Here is a 15,798-nt window from a genome sequence, read left to right as displayed (position 1 = left end):
GAATATTAAATATCAAAATCAAACAAGCATATACCTATGTTCGCTCAACTCTACTCAAATGTACACAAACACGTACGTGATGACGTTATGAACAACGAAATCTATGTGCGTAAATATGTATTCTGTTAAGGCTTTTCACATCTATTCATGTAAATATCTGTATGCATGGAATATATGGATTTATAACAATTAGGTTTTTATTAGTTTACACACGAATATTTATATAGATATCTCTTTGCTCTTTAATAAAACCATAATTACATACGTATTATGTACGGTATAGTAAACTGATTTGTTCTATGAAATTTTTCGGATTTATTTATCAATAAATATGCAATTGCAGGGAGGGTGTCGCCGACAAGTACTTTATGTTGAAATATACTCTCAGCCTTGTACGGATTTAAAAAGGATTAATTTTTAAAAATTTAAGGTATAAACAGGCGTTCAAGGGAACTACTACTATAGTTTTACTGTTCGTTGAGGAGCTATTAAAAGTTCTATATAAAGTCTATAGGGTTTTTTACTTTGTCGAGAAATTATCAGATTTTCTAGAGCTCCATATAGTCTATGAAAAGATATGCCATTCTGTTCTAAAAATTTCGTTTAGCGTAACGTCGCACATAGCAGGTGATCAAGCAACCATCAGTTAAGCTTACGCTAATAAACACTACGTGAAAATGGCAAACCAGCAGTTATACTATAATTACGGATCTAGCAAACCATTAGCTACAGCGTTAGCTAACAAACCATTAACTACAGCGTTGATTGCATAGAGAGGCTCTGTCTTGAGACGAAATATGATATGAACAAAAAAAAAAACGTACTCGACCAAGTCCGTATCTGCATGGGAAGTTGAATAATTCAAGTTATTATTTCTGAAGCGGGCGATAGCAGATGATAAAGAGAGACTGAGAGCAATGATGGTGGTCGAAAAAAAAAAGTTTTAACAGAAACAAAAAATTTGCTGGTTAAGAAGTTGAAGTTCTACATTTCCTGATAGGGAGCTTAGCAACGCCATCTCTAATTGCCAGCTAGCTTTATAGGCTTGCATCTATTTTGGCAGCAAATCAAATGATTTTAGCTAAAAAGTCAAAGTAAATTGTACGAGGATTGAGTAGCCGCGCATACCATGCGGGCAGCACGAACTCTCGTGTATCTCTCGTCTAACAATTCTTAAAAAATTGACAAAACTTATTCGACTGCATATGAAACTTGTTGGGCGGCACACGCCACATAGCTGACATACATATTGTTTGCCTTAGTCCTTATAAATGAGGTCGATTGTTCGCACCTCATTATGGCAATGTATATTATTTCGATCTCTATTGAGGCTGAGAAAGATTATCATCTTTCGATCAGAAACCGTAGACCGTGTACCGGGAGAACTGTTAAGGGCTATCAAGTTAAATACTTTGTAGATTTTGTTGTAATGTTTTATTGCACTTAGTTTTATAACACTAAGTATAGTCTCGATGGCTATTTGTAAGAGCTCATAACTTTTTAGCCAATCTTTCTAATAAAGAATGTAAATTTATGAAAATTTTACAAAAGCATTACGTAAAACCATGAATTTTCATTTAAATATTTGCAATTAATTAAGTAATAAATAATTACTTTATACCGAATCGATTTAATTAAAATAAAAAGCACAAATCACTTTAATTAATTGAAGTTAATGTGAAATTACAATGTTAAGTTACAATTAACTCTTGTCAACTCTTGTCAAAGAAAACCTACTGAGGTGCACGAGCGCTCTAAAGGTAATCAAAGCGAGCACATTTATGTAAAACGCCCTCACTTGCCCGTTAGGCTGGCAAAAAGGTTAAAGAAACAGATAACTACTTCAATAAGAATAAAATCGTAACATCGCAAATGTAATAAAAATACATTCACACATAAATATGCACAAAATACATTTCATACGTGGAACACTCTGGGCTTCATGATCCACCAGAGGCCAAGAATATCACAACTACACATTATAAAAACCAAACACAAGTACGAAATTTATAAGAATTCATTCCATTACATACCGCCAAAGACACGATACAAGAAAATTGCTCAATATTTTTTAAACATAGACGTGCCAGTTGATCGGAGGCAAGTGAGTTCAGAATTTAAATCGTTATCCCGTGAAAGCTATGAGATGTAAATTTGCTTCAGCTATAGATTTGCCGACCGATCGAATGCAACTGTGGCCACCTTTTAAATTATTATCTCTTACAGGCTATGGGGTATAGATGTGGTTTAGATGTATGTATGTGTTCATTTTTTCATTAAGATTGTTAATGGACTTGTTAAGAGTTTGTACCACATTTCAGCACAATATTGCCTATTAATTGTTCTTATAAGATGCAGTTTTTCCTCGTTTTATGTCGATTGATCTTCAATATTTCCAATCATTAACTATACGCACATGGTAAGTCTGAAGTTTTTTTTTAGATTCCTTTAACCATAAAGCCATTAGAAATAGTTGAGAAGCAGGCAGATTGAACCGGCTTGATGTATTAATTTCCTCCGCATCCAATTGTTCCCAATTTTTCATTGCTCATAGACACTTTTACACACACACACACACAACGCTTTTAGACAGAAGTTATTTGTGCCGTTTCAACTTACCAGCAGCACACTGTTTTTGTCTGTCCAGCTCAGGTATATTTAAGAAACGAGCTCTTCAAAATTTCTGGAAATAGAAATCACGCCACGTAGCCTTCTGGCATTCATGTTAACGTACATCGGAGTTCGAGGTCAGTGCAGGACCGTTAGTTGGCAAAAAAGAAAAAAAAAACAGGAAAGTGCTTGAAGAAAAAACCCATCTAATATATACACTAAGGATTAGTAATGAGATGTCACCAGTGCGTATTTATGAGGGACAAATATGGAAGAATTAGTCAAGCAAACTATAGTTGTGCTAGTATGTATATTAAAATAAAGGGTCTTTCATTAAGACCGACACTTTTTAAAACTGTCAATTCTACTCTCAACCAAAAACTTTTACCTGCTTTCAGTTGTGAAAATATCCGGTACAATTTGCAGTTTCATCACATGGCTACTCACGACTCCTGAACGTTTAGCTATCATTAAACCATTTTACCAAAGTGGCAGTAACTCAATTTTGAATGCTGATCGTTTGATTACCCGAATCTTTGATCGCCACTACGCCGGCTGGATTTTGTCATTTAACACCCATCAAAGACCTATGGGTCTATGCTCACAAGCCATAAAATTTGGAATATTTGCAGGTAAACATTCGTTAGACTACCGCAGGTATAACACAACTAGTGTTGGAAAAAGCGATTAATAACTGGATCTATCGATATTCTGTTTAGAATATAACTGTAGCAACCTCTGAGCTTCAAAATGAAGCACAATTTACTGTGATATGTCGAGTTGCTGGTCTCTTTCACACCCACCGCTGTAAGATGGGGGTATATTCATTTCCATGTCTGTCCTCTTACGTGTCTGTATAATCCTGGTCGCAAAAGGATTCATAGAAACATTGGAAGGTTTCGCACGTAAGTTGATATTTAAAATGGGCCAAAGTGGTCAGAGCAGAAGCCCGCAGTGGAGCATAAACTGAATGCAACTCTGTTTTTGTTAACAACAATTTGTGGGATTAAATTTTATTTTTTTCACTTTTTTGAGGTTATATGCTTATTTATCATAACGCAAACAAGACAGAATCTTTAAAATTATTTTGTACACATCTCAAATGAAGATATATTGTCTGCCTGAAAAGGAGTTCATTCTAAAATGGTATATATTGCGATTTTTTTTTTTTTTTAATAATAACCGCGATATGGGTATCAAGTTCAAGAACAGGGAGAGTAGAATACGAAAAGCATTATCATGGGTGTGCGAGGTTGGGACCCCGTCCCAACTTGTTTACTTGTTTTTTGTTAACTTTAATGAGTATCACTCGTGATGAAAGGCCATTTTTATTTAGCAGAGACATGCTTGCTTTCCTTGATTCTTCAAAAAAAAATCCATATCGTTGTATACGCGAAAAATATATCTATTTCGTTAAAAAATATTGGCTTGTTTCACGCAACGCTTGACTGTTTCTTTTACTTGAAAGTCATACCGTTAAAAAAAACGATAATTTAATAAATTTCACTTTTCAAGCATTCAAATAAATTATGGATTAATATATAGCTGAGCTCGAAAAGATAAGCTGTCTATTATTGAATACTAATATCCACCGTATAGCTAAGTTGTTAGCCGAGGAGGGAGAACAGAGAGCTTTTATCGATAATCTATGAATTAAGATCAAAGGTCCTCGAATTGAAAAGAGTAGAAGAAGAAGAGGGAATGTTGAAGAATTTCTCGATCCAATTGGTTGTCGAAAAAGTTACTGAAAGATTATCTTCGTGATTTTTGAAATCTTCTATCAAATACGATAACAATTATGAGCCGAAGAGCTGGAAATCCTTTAACACAAATTTCAAAAATTTCGATGTGGAAAAACCGTCCTATTGTTCTCGTAAAATAATTTCTGGAATGTTTGCAGGAAAATCATATGCGTAATCCTTTATTGATTTGGAAAGTTGATCTTTCGAAGCAAGTCCCATTAATTGAAGAGTAAAACAAATTTTCGTGTTGGTATTTCCCGTTTCAAACTTCTTACATGTTTGGTGACCATTCTTTTGTATAGAAGGCCGCTCCACCTATCTTTTTACTCTTGTCTTTTCTTAGGTACATCAAACCAATCTGAAATGGAAATTTAAAGGTGAGAGTATTTTGTTAAGGTTTTCTCTACGATTGGAACATTTATCCTTTTCGAGTTATTTATATCTGCGTGAAGACAACACTTTTGGTTTTCCTACGTTTTCTATACGGCGAACATTACTTCACTGCATGCATTACACGATCGACGACTTGACTTACGACTTACAATGCACACTTTTTCCTCTAAGACACGTGCTATAATACTTGAATCAGTTCGATATATAATGTTGTACTAACCTGCAGTAAGACATTGTACGACATGTACAATATACAACCAGCACCTATCGTAAACGATACGAAAAATTTTACATACTGCTTTATATGGCTAACAGCGGTTAACGAAGAACCGCAAAAGCATTCATAATGAGAGTAAATGAAAATTCTTTATTTTCCGCTTAAGTGTCTCGTGCTTCTTAATCCATGCAGCTTTATGGTTCAATGAAGCATATTATAAAAAATAATTGTTTAAATGTGATTTCCTTTCTTTCGTGCGTTGAAGTGAAGCCTCTAACCCCCCTTAACGCGCGCGGAGTACAGTGGTTGCTGAAGCGTGTGTGTGGGTGGTAGTTGCAGCACGTAGGCGCCAGCTATGGCGAATCATGTGTGCTGCTGGGACGGGTCAGCAATACCTCTTATAAATGATATTCAATATGGACTGCTACTATCAGTTCTCTACTCTATCTCTCTAATTGCACCTTTCTTTAATTTTTTCACCGTTAGTGATTTTGTTCCCTTTTTTCTTCTTCATTATTCACCGCACATTAATTCAGCAGTATATCTATGGATAGCATTCATTTGTCAAGGTTTTCTGCAAAGCGTTGCTAAACTTCCAGACAACAGTAATCACCTGGGCTCAAAAGAAATTCTTGGGAATAGAAATTGGAAAATTTTTTAGCCTACAACTGTCATTTAGTCTTCGAACCCCACAACATAGAAAGTAGATGGTACTCTGCTGGAAAATAGCAGATATTTGATAGACATAATTACATATCTATATAGAATAGCTTATGAGGAGAGCAAGTGTACAAAAAGCATTAAAAAATAAGATACGATTCACTTGTGAACAATTTCGTTGCCTGCGAACAATTGCGATGGAAAGATTCCGGTCGGTCGGTCCAACCAACTAATTTTTGGACATGCCTTGCTGACAGGAAAGTTTGCAAAAGAATGTAAGGAAAGTACTCGTAATTCTCGTAATTTAATCGAGTTGATGAAAATATATATAACTGAGAATATATATATAACTAAGAAGTTCAATAAACGCAATTATATATATTTTTTTAATGCGATTTTCATAAGAGGGGCGAGAAATCTTCGTCGTAGGCGTTAACAGAAGCTTGCTTAATTAAATACTTTGAAATAATAGCTTTTTAATATTGAAAATTTCTTAATTAAATAAAATTTAAAGGACTTCAATTTATGATGAAATTTATTTTTTACAATTTTAATATATTTTAAATTAATTATTAATTTCATTAAAACCGTTTTCATATCACTTGAATGTCTTTTTTAAAATTATGAATTTTAACATGCAAACATGCTGGTATTGAACAGAAAAAAACAATCTCTTGTTTATTTCTTTCCTTTTTTTTATTTGCTCTGGTTGATTTTAAAACTTGTAATTTAATATTTTTATCATAATTACTGACAACATAATTGTGTGTCAAATGATTAATGTGTTAAAAACATTTTGTTTTTTGTCATCACATAACTGCCTGTAGTTTAACACATCTACACGACTTATTATGAAATAATTTTAATAAAATGCAGCAAAAAAAAAAACAAAAAAAATCGAAACCTATTAAGCACAGATACGCGAACATTCGTCTGTTTACACAGAAACTGTTAATAAAGCGAACTACACATACATCTCTGTACATACTGTTAACATAGAGCGCGTGAACGATAATTAGCCATACGATGATTATATTCACCTTCTGGTCATTTACACTACATATCGGGTCGGAAGAAAAGTCAGCATGTGCCAGTGTATTGGCTTTAGTCCTCTTCGATAATCAGAAACCTAATTATTTCTCTATAAAGTCGTTCATTACTTAAAGATTACCTGGACAAGACTTGTAGACGACATTCCTCGGAGTTAAAGTTTTTGCAAGCTTCAGTTCTCAATCATAAATTGAGCCCACTTTGCCGTAGAGCAGAGAAAGCTTTTTCATCTTGTCTTCATCTTATGACGTCATAGATTGGCAAAGGTTTCGATGCCTTTTTGTTTGATAATCAAAGACATATTGGAATCAAAGCGAAAATATTCTATGGTTATGATGGAAAAATGTTGATACCTCCTTTTCCTTTAAAGCCTCGTTTGCTAAGTTGAAGCGTTTTAAATTGAAAAGCATAGAGTATACTATGTTTATTACAATATACAATTACAATGTTTTTCCTAAGTATAAGTCTATGGTTGGGATAACTGACAGATGGATGAATAGGAGAAAACTCGCGGTTGTCCGAAATCTTACCATCTCTTGAAACCTGCATGATGTACAGACTACAGCAAGTCCCTGTCTCTGTGATGCTTGAAATTTTAAGAAAGTGTTGCAAATTATCGATTTGTCCCCTAAGGATATCCAAGAGCTTAACTATTGGGCTAAAACAACTTTATAGATCACCAAGTCATATACAATTCCCTAAGTACCGACGTATGGCTCGTTATCTTTTTGTGGTTTTAATCAATAACTAATGCCCATGCATTGCGCCTGAGTAGCCGACTAGGTTAGAACCGCAACTACGAAGTCTGTTTTCGCGGGTACAAATGCCTAGCGCTGTACAGTGTTCTTTGGTCGTAGGTATATAGCGACTGCTCAGCACTACATAACACTTATTGATTGAAACGTACGTACGTAATTGAGATACAGATGTAAATGCTAATAAATTTATTGTAGGGATGAGAAAAGATTTAATATAATAATACCGAGGAAAACTCTCATGCCATCATTTTAATGTCAGCACATTGGAGTCAGATTTTTATACAAAAAAAAAAAGAAGCAAAGATTAACGTATAAAGTGTGTCAGTAAAGGACTGAATGCATGCATAAAACCAATTACTGTTAATCAATAAATATTAATATTAATAAATTAAATATTAATAAATTAAATTTTAATTCAAAAAGGAATTAATAATAATAAAGAAGAAATTGCTAATTAATCTCTTAACAGCTTATATCCAGTCAACGTAACAATGCACAACGTAAAATTAATATGCTCTAAAGTCAATTGTTTTTTTTTTTTTTGATTTAATCAACAGAATACAAAATAAGTTTTTGTGGCTATATATTTACAGTCATGGACATCTAGTTAGCATAACTCTTATCGTAACCCGAATCGCGTTTTATCGCTTAGCAATTATACTATGCCGATGATTATTTGTTCCAGTTACGGAAATCCAACTGTCTTGTCATAGAGGTGCGCGTTTGCCTGAGAGACTATACCAAGACATAACTTGGACTGCATCCGCAAAAAATGAATTTTGGACTGTGATTGTAGCCTTCATGTAAATCTTTTCCAATCCTTTTTGAGATGCTTGTTGAATACGGGTTACGGGGATGCATCACGAAGAAGGCTGAGCTGAATGAAAACAAGTCACTTTGAAAACCTAAGTGTACCGTCCTTCCTTCTTAAAATAAATTTATTAAATAACATTTTTTATTTCATTCAAAAATTGTTTATTATAAATTTATTGCATTATCAAAGATAAGCAAAAACTATTCAATCATTAATTTTAAAACATTCTAAAGCAGAAAAATAACATAAAGTTTAGCAAGACTTGCACGTATGTATATTAATAAATTTTCCTTCTCTTTTTTTTTGTATATAAATCCGCATACGTTTACAGCAACTATAAAAAAATTGAAATGAATGATCACAAGCAGCAGAAAAATCAATTACGTATATGAAGGATTTTCCAAACAAATGAAAAGAATAAAAAAAAAGAAAAGAAAATTGGCTTAAAACGAATCTTTTCGCAGCTACTCTTAGTTTATCAAATTTATGTATTCCGAAAAGGAGGAAAATTCATAGACAATAACAATAATAATTTGCTTTGTGAAGGCAAAAACATGGTTAATAAAGGTAACGCGCGCCTTAAGTGCAACATTCAAGGTAACGTAAAATGCTTTCAAGACCCAACCTTCTTTACAAGCATAAATTGTTTTACAAGGATAATCTGCTTTTATGGGCATAACTTGCTTGTTAGGCATAATGTGCGTTGCGCACATAATCTGCTTTGCAGCCATAGGCATAACTTACTTTGTCGGCATAACCTGCTTAATGGGATATCATCTAGTTTGCAAACATAACCTACTTTGTGTGCTTAACCTGCTCTACAGCCGTAACCAGTTTTGTAGGCCTAATCTGTTTTGAGAGCGTAAGATGCTTCGTAAGCATAACCTGCTTTGTAGCCATAACCAAGCTTAATTTTGCAAGTGGAAAATATTTTATGGGCGAAACACGCACGATTCTAAGCTGTTTCGCAAATGTTTGACGGACTTCATGTGCTTTGCGAGCATATTTTACTTTATAAATTTAATATGCCCTTTAAATTTGACATTTCTGTAGCATAATCGTGATGCAGCAATCACACCAACCTGAGGAAAAATATGGTATTAAATTTAGAAACTGTCAATATAACATTCCATGTCAGAACATATACACTTATATTTACCATAGAATGCTTGCCTAAGGCGTGACACACATTTTTGAACACAATGTCTAACATTCAACGTGATATTTATGTTTTCCTTGAATGAAATGAAGTGAAGATGTTTTTAATTCCGTTTACTTTTAAATAAAAAAATTTTTTTCCTTTTTAACTTTCCCCAATCACAGAAGCGGCAGTTTTTCGAATTTAATTAAAATGAAAAAGAAAAATTTTAGATTTAAAATTAATTTTCTACGCAAATTTTAGGATCAAAATTTTGTTGTCCATACTTTGACATACCAATAAACGGAATTGGAAAACTGTATATGCTAAGCACAACTTTGCGATCATAACAACGTTAAAGATAGGAGTTAATATTCTCTAGTATTCATAATGCTTATAAGTCTTTATATATTTTGAAATTTGTCACGCGCTATAAGCACTTCATCTCTCTAGTATGTGTCCTATGGACTTCTTTACCTTATTCCCGCGGGTTTGCTATCTTCATGAGTAGCCGAATGGCTAAGAGTCGCGACTACCAAGTCAACGTTCACAGGTTCAAATCTCGACTTGGGCTAGGCTGCACTTTGTTCATATCTAAAGGAAGTGCTTAGCCAGGAAACATATCACGCGTGCCACTTGAGCCTGCTAAAACAAAGACGGTACATCCCTTGAGCGATTGATCGCATTAAACAAAGAAAAACAGAAAATTTCGTTATCGTAGGCAAAAGTTTCGAGATAATATATTTAATACCATAGAGGCCTTGAATTGTTCCAGGAACTAGCGCCACGTTCGGTGAGCCTTGAACTCAAAGAACACTATAAAGAACAGGAGGAGTGTGTAAAGACCATTTTAGGCTTCCAGAACGTAATTTGCAATGAATGGGAACGTACAAGAGATTCGCTACTTTACATGCCGATCGAAGGCATTTATACAATTTTTGTAAGTATATCGTTGCATGTTCCCAAGCAACACAAATATTTGAGACATAACCAGTATACCTCCTGTGGCAGTGTATATAGAAATAGAAAAGAAAAAGCAAAAAACTTTGAAAAACTCCAAAAAATTCATATACTGTCATGGATAAGTTAGGATCACATACATTCGTTTCTATGCACACGCTTGCATATATATGAACGTCTTGGCAATTCTTGATGAACATAACAAGAAAACTTTAGTAAATGCTTTCGTGTAATGGAAAAGTTTACTAATAAAATTTTCGTATATGTATGTGTGCCTTCGAAAAAGTTGCAAAACAAGAGTTTGAATAAGTGAAAAGTGAAATAAATATAAGAATAAATGTGTGTGCGTGTGCATTAAAGTCAAAGTTATAATAGTAACAGAAGAGACGTATACATCATACATGTATCTGCAACATATATATATATATATATATATATATATATATTATATACGTACTAGCGCTCATACACATAAAACGGGATTAAGTGAAAGTTTTAACGAGTTGACATATAATATGAAGCAGTTGAGCTTAAAGAGAAAGAAAATTGAGAAGAATTAGATGAGAATATAAAACCAGAAAATCGTAATAAAAGATAAAAGAAATGTATAAAATTTTTTTACGTTCACATTCCTTTTCTCTCTTTTTCATATGCAACTTGAGTTCCTTGCCTGGGTCATCCATCACATTGCGAAATATCATAATTTTATTGAATTGGAAGCAAAACAGGACATAAAACAACAACAACCGAGCAGAGAAATGCCCCAAAAATTTCCATTCGGCATTTAAAGAATTTTTTCATAAGTCAATGAATCGCAGTAGAACAACGTTGAAAAGCTGCAGAGCTATAGCAATTTATGGCAATACAATGAACCAAGAGCAACAAAGAATTATTATTATTATTATACCGACAGCATGGCAAACGCAGCGATTGTAAAAGTTAGCTTAATATAGGTTAGCAATGCGTATAGGTTCACGCGTCACTCGATTTACGCGATAATTAGTGAATGCAATACCGCGTGTAACTGAAATCCAGTAGCACAGGCACCGACCCACTTTACATGATTTTTCTAAAGAACGTTTATATATGATATTTTCGTATAATCCTCGTTCCTTGTTATCTGCCTCGTTATGCCAACCACTTTTTCGGACTATTCGCTAATTTCTTTATAACGAATGTACACTATTTAATTTTCAAACTTCTCATTTGGTCCACTCATACATACCTGTTCTCTCATCGTATCTTACGTCTTTGGTATATAAATAGTGCGTGTTCAGCTTCTCTCAGCTCGCCTAAAATAACTTGCACGCTTTACACTTTAGTTACGTATCCTATAAACTTTCTAAGTCGCCCTACAAACCTTACGCGCTCTTTTCTTTTTTTTTTCATTTTACACGATCTATAATGTATGCTAGGCGTATCCATCCTGTCTCTTCAGTTTTGCAGTTTATTCACAATCCTTCTATTTCTTTTCTTTAATCCTTTTTAACAAGTCTTTTTTTGCTTGCTTTCGGTCGGATTCTTTCAAAAAATATTTCTTTTCTTCTAACTCAGTTCACATATCTTGTCTTATTTTCTTTTGATCGATATGCAATTCACTTTTAAACGATTTGCACGGTTTACAGTTTTCTTATTTATTTGGAACAAATTTTGTATTTCGATTTGTGCGCTTTCAGCTTACACGGTTCTTCGAAAAATGTACTCGCTTTTTAAATCCTCTTTTAAAAAATCATTTTTCTTTTTTATATCTGTTTACACGGTTACAATTAACTTGTGTTTTTCTTAAGACTTGCACGATTTCACTTTACTCGAATCGGAGCGTTTTCTTTTATCTCTTTTTACACGTACTCGTGCTTATTCAATTTTCTTTTAGTCGATTTGCACGGTATACAATTTGCTTATCTATTTTCTATAAATTTTCTAACGCGTTTCCTACGGTTTTCGCTTACACGATTCTTTTTATCTTATTTTACGCGATTATGGAATATACGTAGCACGTGATGATCTTTTTTTTTATTTCCTTTATACAATTTAACTGTGAACATATAGTTTTCTTATTTCTAGAAATTCTACATCTCACACACACACACACATACACACACACACACATTATACAATTTCAAAGTGTATGGCTGTTATGGCTGTAAAACAAGTAAAAGGTGTATGAGTATGTAGGTAGACTCGCAAGCTGACGTAGTTCTCTGTCTCGCACATACTCTCGGTTCGTTTGTGCAAAAAATGTACAATTTAATGTTGCTTGAGCATTATTTGCAACAAATGCACAATTTATAACTGGCCCTGGCAGCATATTAAAATTAACCAAAATTTATGGGTTATACAAAGTAATACGCATATACACATATACATGCTCAAAAGGCCACGGCTCGAGCGAACATTCGCATGCAATACATATTCAGCTACGTGAACGCTACGATAAATTTTTCTTATATGGAATAAACGATATTTCTTTAAATATTTTGCAAAAAATAAAGAGTAAAAAATACTTTAATATATTTTCAGCCTTTTAAATGCATTTTATGTCTACCGATTGCATTTAACTCTACCGAAATATACGTATACGATGTATACGTAACGTAAGTTAAATTAATTTTTCCTTTTGTATATTTTTGCCTTTGACTTTTTGTTGTGATCTCAAACAATTTAACATGCTCGGTAGACTACTTTCCTTGCGAAAGAAGTTTGGCTTATTCCGTCGAATGCATTACATACAACTTTTCATATAAGCACTTAATATGCATACATATCCTTAAACGGTTGCATGCTTTCCTGTACAATCGTTGCTCGCGTAGAGTTCAGCTTAAGCATTCATTAAGCCAAATGTTATTACCTTCATTTTAATTTTAAATATTTATGAGCGTTTCATTTAACGAAGCAATATTGGTTAAACGGCAGGGAGGTAGATGGTAAGTTACAAAAAACAGAATTAAAAATGAAATTCAGTGGAAAATTACAAACTTCCTTAAATGACTTTTAGCAGCGCCAGCAGCAGCAGCAGCAGTCAGGAGTTAACTGAAATATCTTTTTGCGTAATTGCGTTTTCACTTCTTTTCCGTCAGTTTTTGTAATATGCGGTTTTTAACATTTATCACTCATTTGTTAATTTAATGACTTAATATTGTAACCAATATTTTCTAGACGAACTTCTTACATATACACTAAAATATTGGCATTCAGAGCGTTAGCGCTTCATTAAGATAATTAATCACATTTTTTGATTTGAAAGACTATAGCAGATTTATAGGATAGGAAAACTTCATGCAATCCGAAATTATCGAAATCGATCACAAGGACATAAGAGAAAGTAAAAAGGAATAAAAAGTACAAGAACAAAAGGGACAGAGTTTTCAACGTCTCTTTTAAACTGAGACCGTATAAAAACAATATCAGATGAATAATATTATATCAGTAAACCGTAGAAAGTGCAAATTTTGCTAATTAAGCGATAAGAAAAGGATAAGAGCATAGCGGATATTGATAAAGCTCTCTCTCTCTCTATCTGTCTCTACCTATAATTAGTAATGCGCATCGTTTAACATATCCTGACGTGGAAGAGATCGCAGCATGAAGCGGTCAACCGGTTAGGTATCCTATCCGGCCACATAGCCTCTTAGATAAGAAACTCGACTATGAAGTCGACATTCTCAAATTCCGGCCTAATGTGCTGAAATTTAAATTACGGTTGATGTACAGCTCCAGCTATAGTGAATGCTCGACCGCTAAAGGCAGAACACTTCCTGGTCATGTACACGACTTCCAAGCTACAAAGAAGCGTTTTTCTGTTTCTCCACTTCCTTCTGCCATGAGAGTTTAGCATGTAAACCGCGGACATTTTCTGAGCAAATAATCATAAAAAATTCAAAATACGCGGCTAGCAAGAGTTTTCCAGGATACTTTCTAAAATACTTTGCTTCATCAACTTCTTTTTTTAATACTTCGTTACTTCGTTACGTTATCTACGTAATGATATGACACCATCTACGTTGTCCAGTAGGTTCTACTTCCCTTGAATGAATGCTCTTCGTTTGGCGCTTGGTATGTTAAAGACTCTTCATTGGTCAAATCTGAGGAAACATATTAGTGTTTAGGCGAGTAACCGAAAATCCTTTGTCAGCTGAAAGGAAGCTCCTGATGGTTTAACATATTAAAATGCTTTCAAAGAAAATACTAAAGAACGTGCATTAGTACACTTCTTTCACTCTTGCCTTTGGCACTCTATGTAGCCTTTAAGTGGACATTCACTTTAGAAGTAGAATAACTGTGCCTAGCCAGAAGGTGAGCCAAGATGATGAGATAAATAGCAAGAGAGGTGCAGACAACACGAGAAAGTAGAGATAGAGAGAGAGAACGAGAGTTTCCGGAAAGCTGGCATTCGCGACTCCAATTTAGTTAATATTAAAACATTGAAAGTTCAGAAAAGTGGCTTGAACTTCAAAGGTAAGTAAAGACTGACTACAACAGGGCACTTCTCGAATATCACGCTTAGCTTACGCCAAGTGCAAAACGCATACAATTTCAAAAGAGTTTGCAAGCGGTCGTGGAGGTCCTCCCTTCTTAAGCTGTATGTGTAGCAATGGTACCGCCCTACCGGCCAAACGAATGCGGACTTACGTGGTAAACTAAACTGTAACTGCATCTTATTCCTCTATGCTCTTACGGACTATTACAATCCGCGGCGCCCACATCTCCTATTGCACATTTTTTGCCTAAGTATCTTCTAGTCGACGGAGGAATGATTTTTTTTAAACAACAAACGTGTTGTCTTCAGCTTTCAACTCTTTCCAACACAGCGGTGTTGACATTAAATGAACTGCAAATGTTTCTTAGCATTAGTAAGGAAGGCGAGGATGTTGTAATCTGTTCGGTGTATATGTTTGTACAGATAGAACATTTCCTCCTTGCTCGAAAATAAGACGGGAGTGGTAAAGTTCTTCCATTGCGTTTTCGCGTTTACGGTTATTCTTTTCATTTTTTGCGCAAACATTTGCGCGTAGCCTTACTTTCCTTCCTTTCTCCGCTTATGTTGTTTTAATTTTTGACCTTTGGTTCGGCCAATAGGATAAATGATAATCATTACCTTTACACATACATCTTGTTCTTCAATATTGTGAGGATTGAAGATTGTCCCTCATTTTGAGCTCGCCTGTTTTCCGGTTAAGGTAGAGGGTGCTAGGTTAAGCTAAGTTAACGTAAGATGGGCATCTCAGTTGACAAACATTTATTTATAATTGAGATCTGGCAAGGTTGGAGATGCCAATCTTAACAGAAGTCAAAGAAGTTTTGCTCGACCTTGGGTTTGTTTTATTTTATCTTTTCTTCTCCATTTTGGATAAGCAATCGAAAAAGTCATATGCATTAAGAGCTTTTGCTTTAATCTTCTTGTGCGGACAGTGAACGCATGAAGGTGTCTGAGATTTAAATCAGTAATGAAAGATTTT

The sequence above is a fragment of the Glossina fuscipes genome, unplaced genomic scaffold (assembly GCF_014805625.2).
Source record: "Glossina fuscipes isolate IAEA_lab_2018 unplaced genomic scaffold, Yale_Gfus_2 86, whole genome shotgun sequence".
Classification (NCBI taxonomy): Eukaryota; Metazoa; Arthropoda; class Insecta; order Diptera; family Glossinidae; genus Glossina; species Glossina fuscipes.
This window is presented reverse-complemented; position numbering follows the sequence as displayed.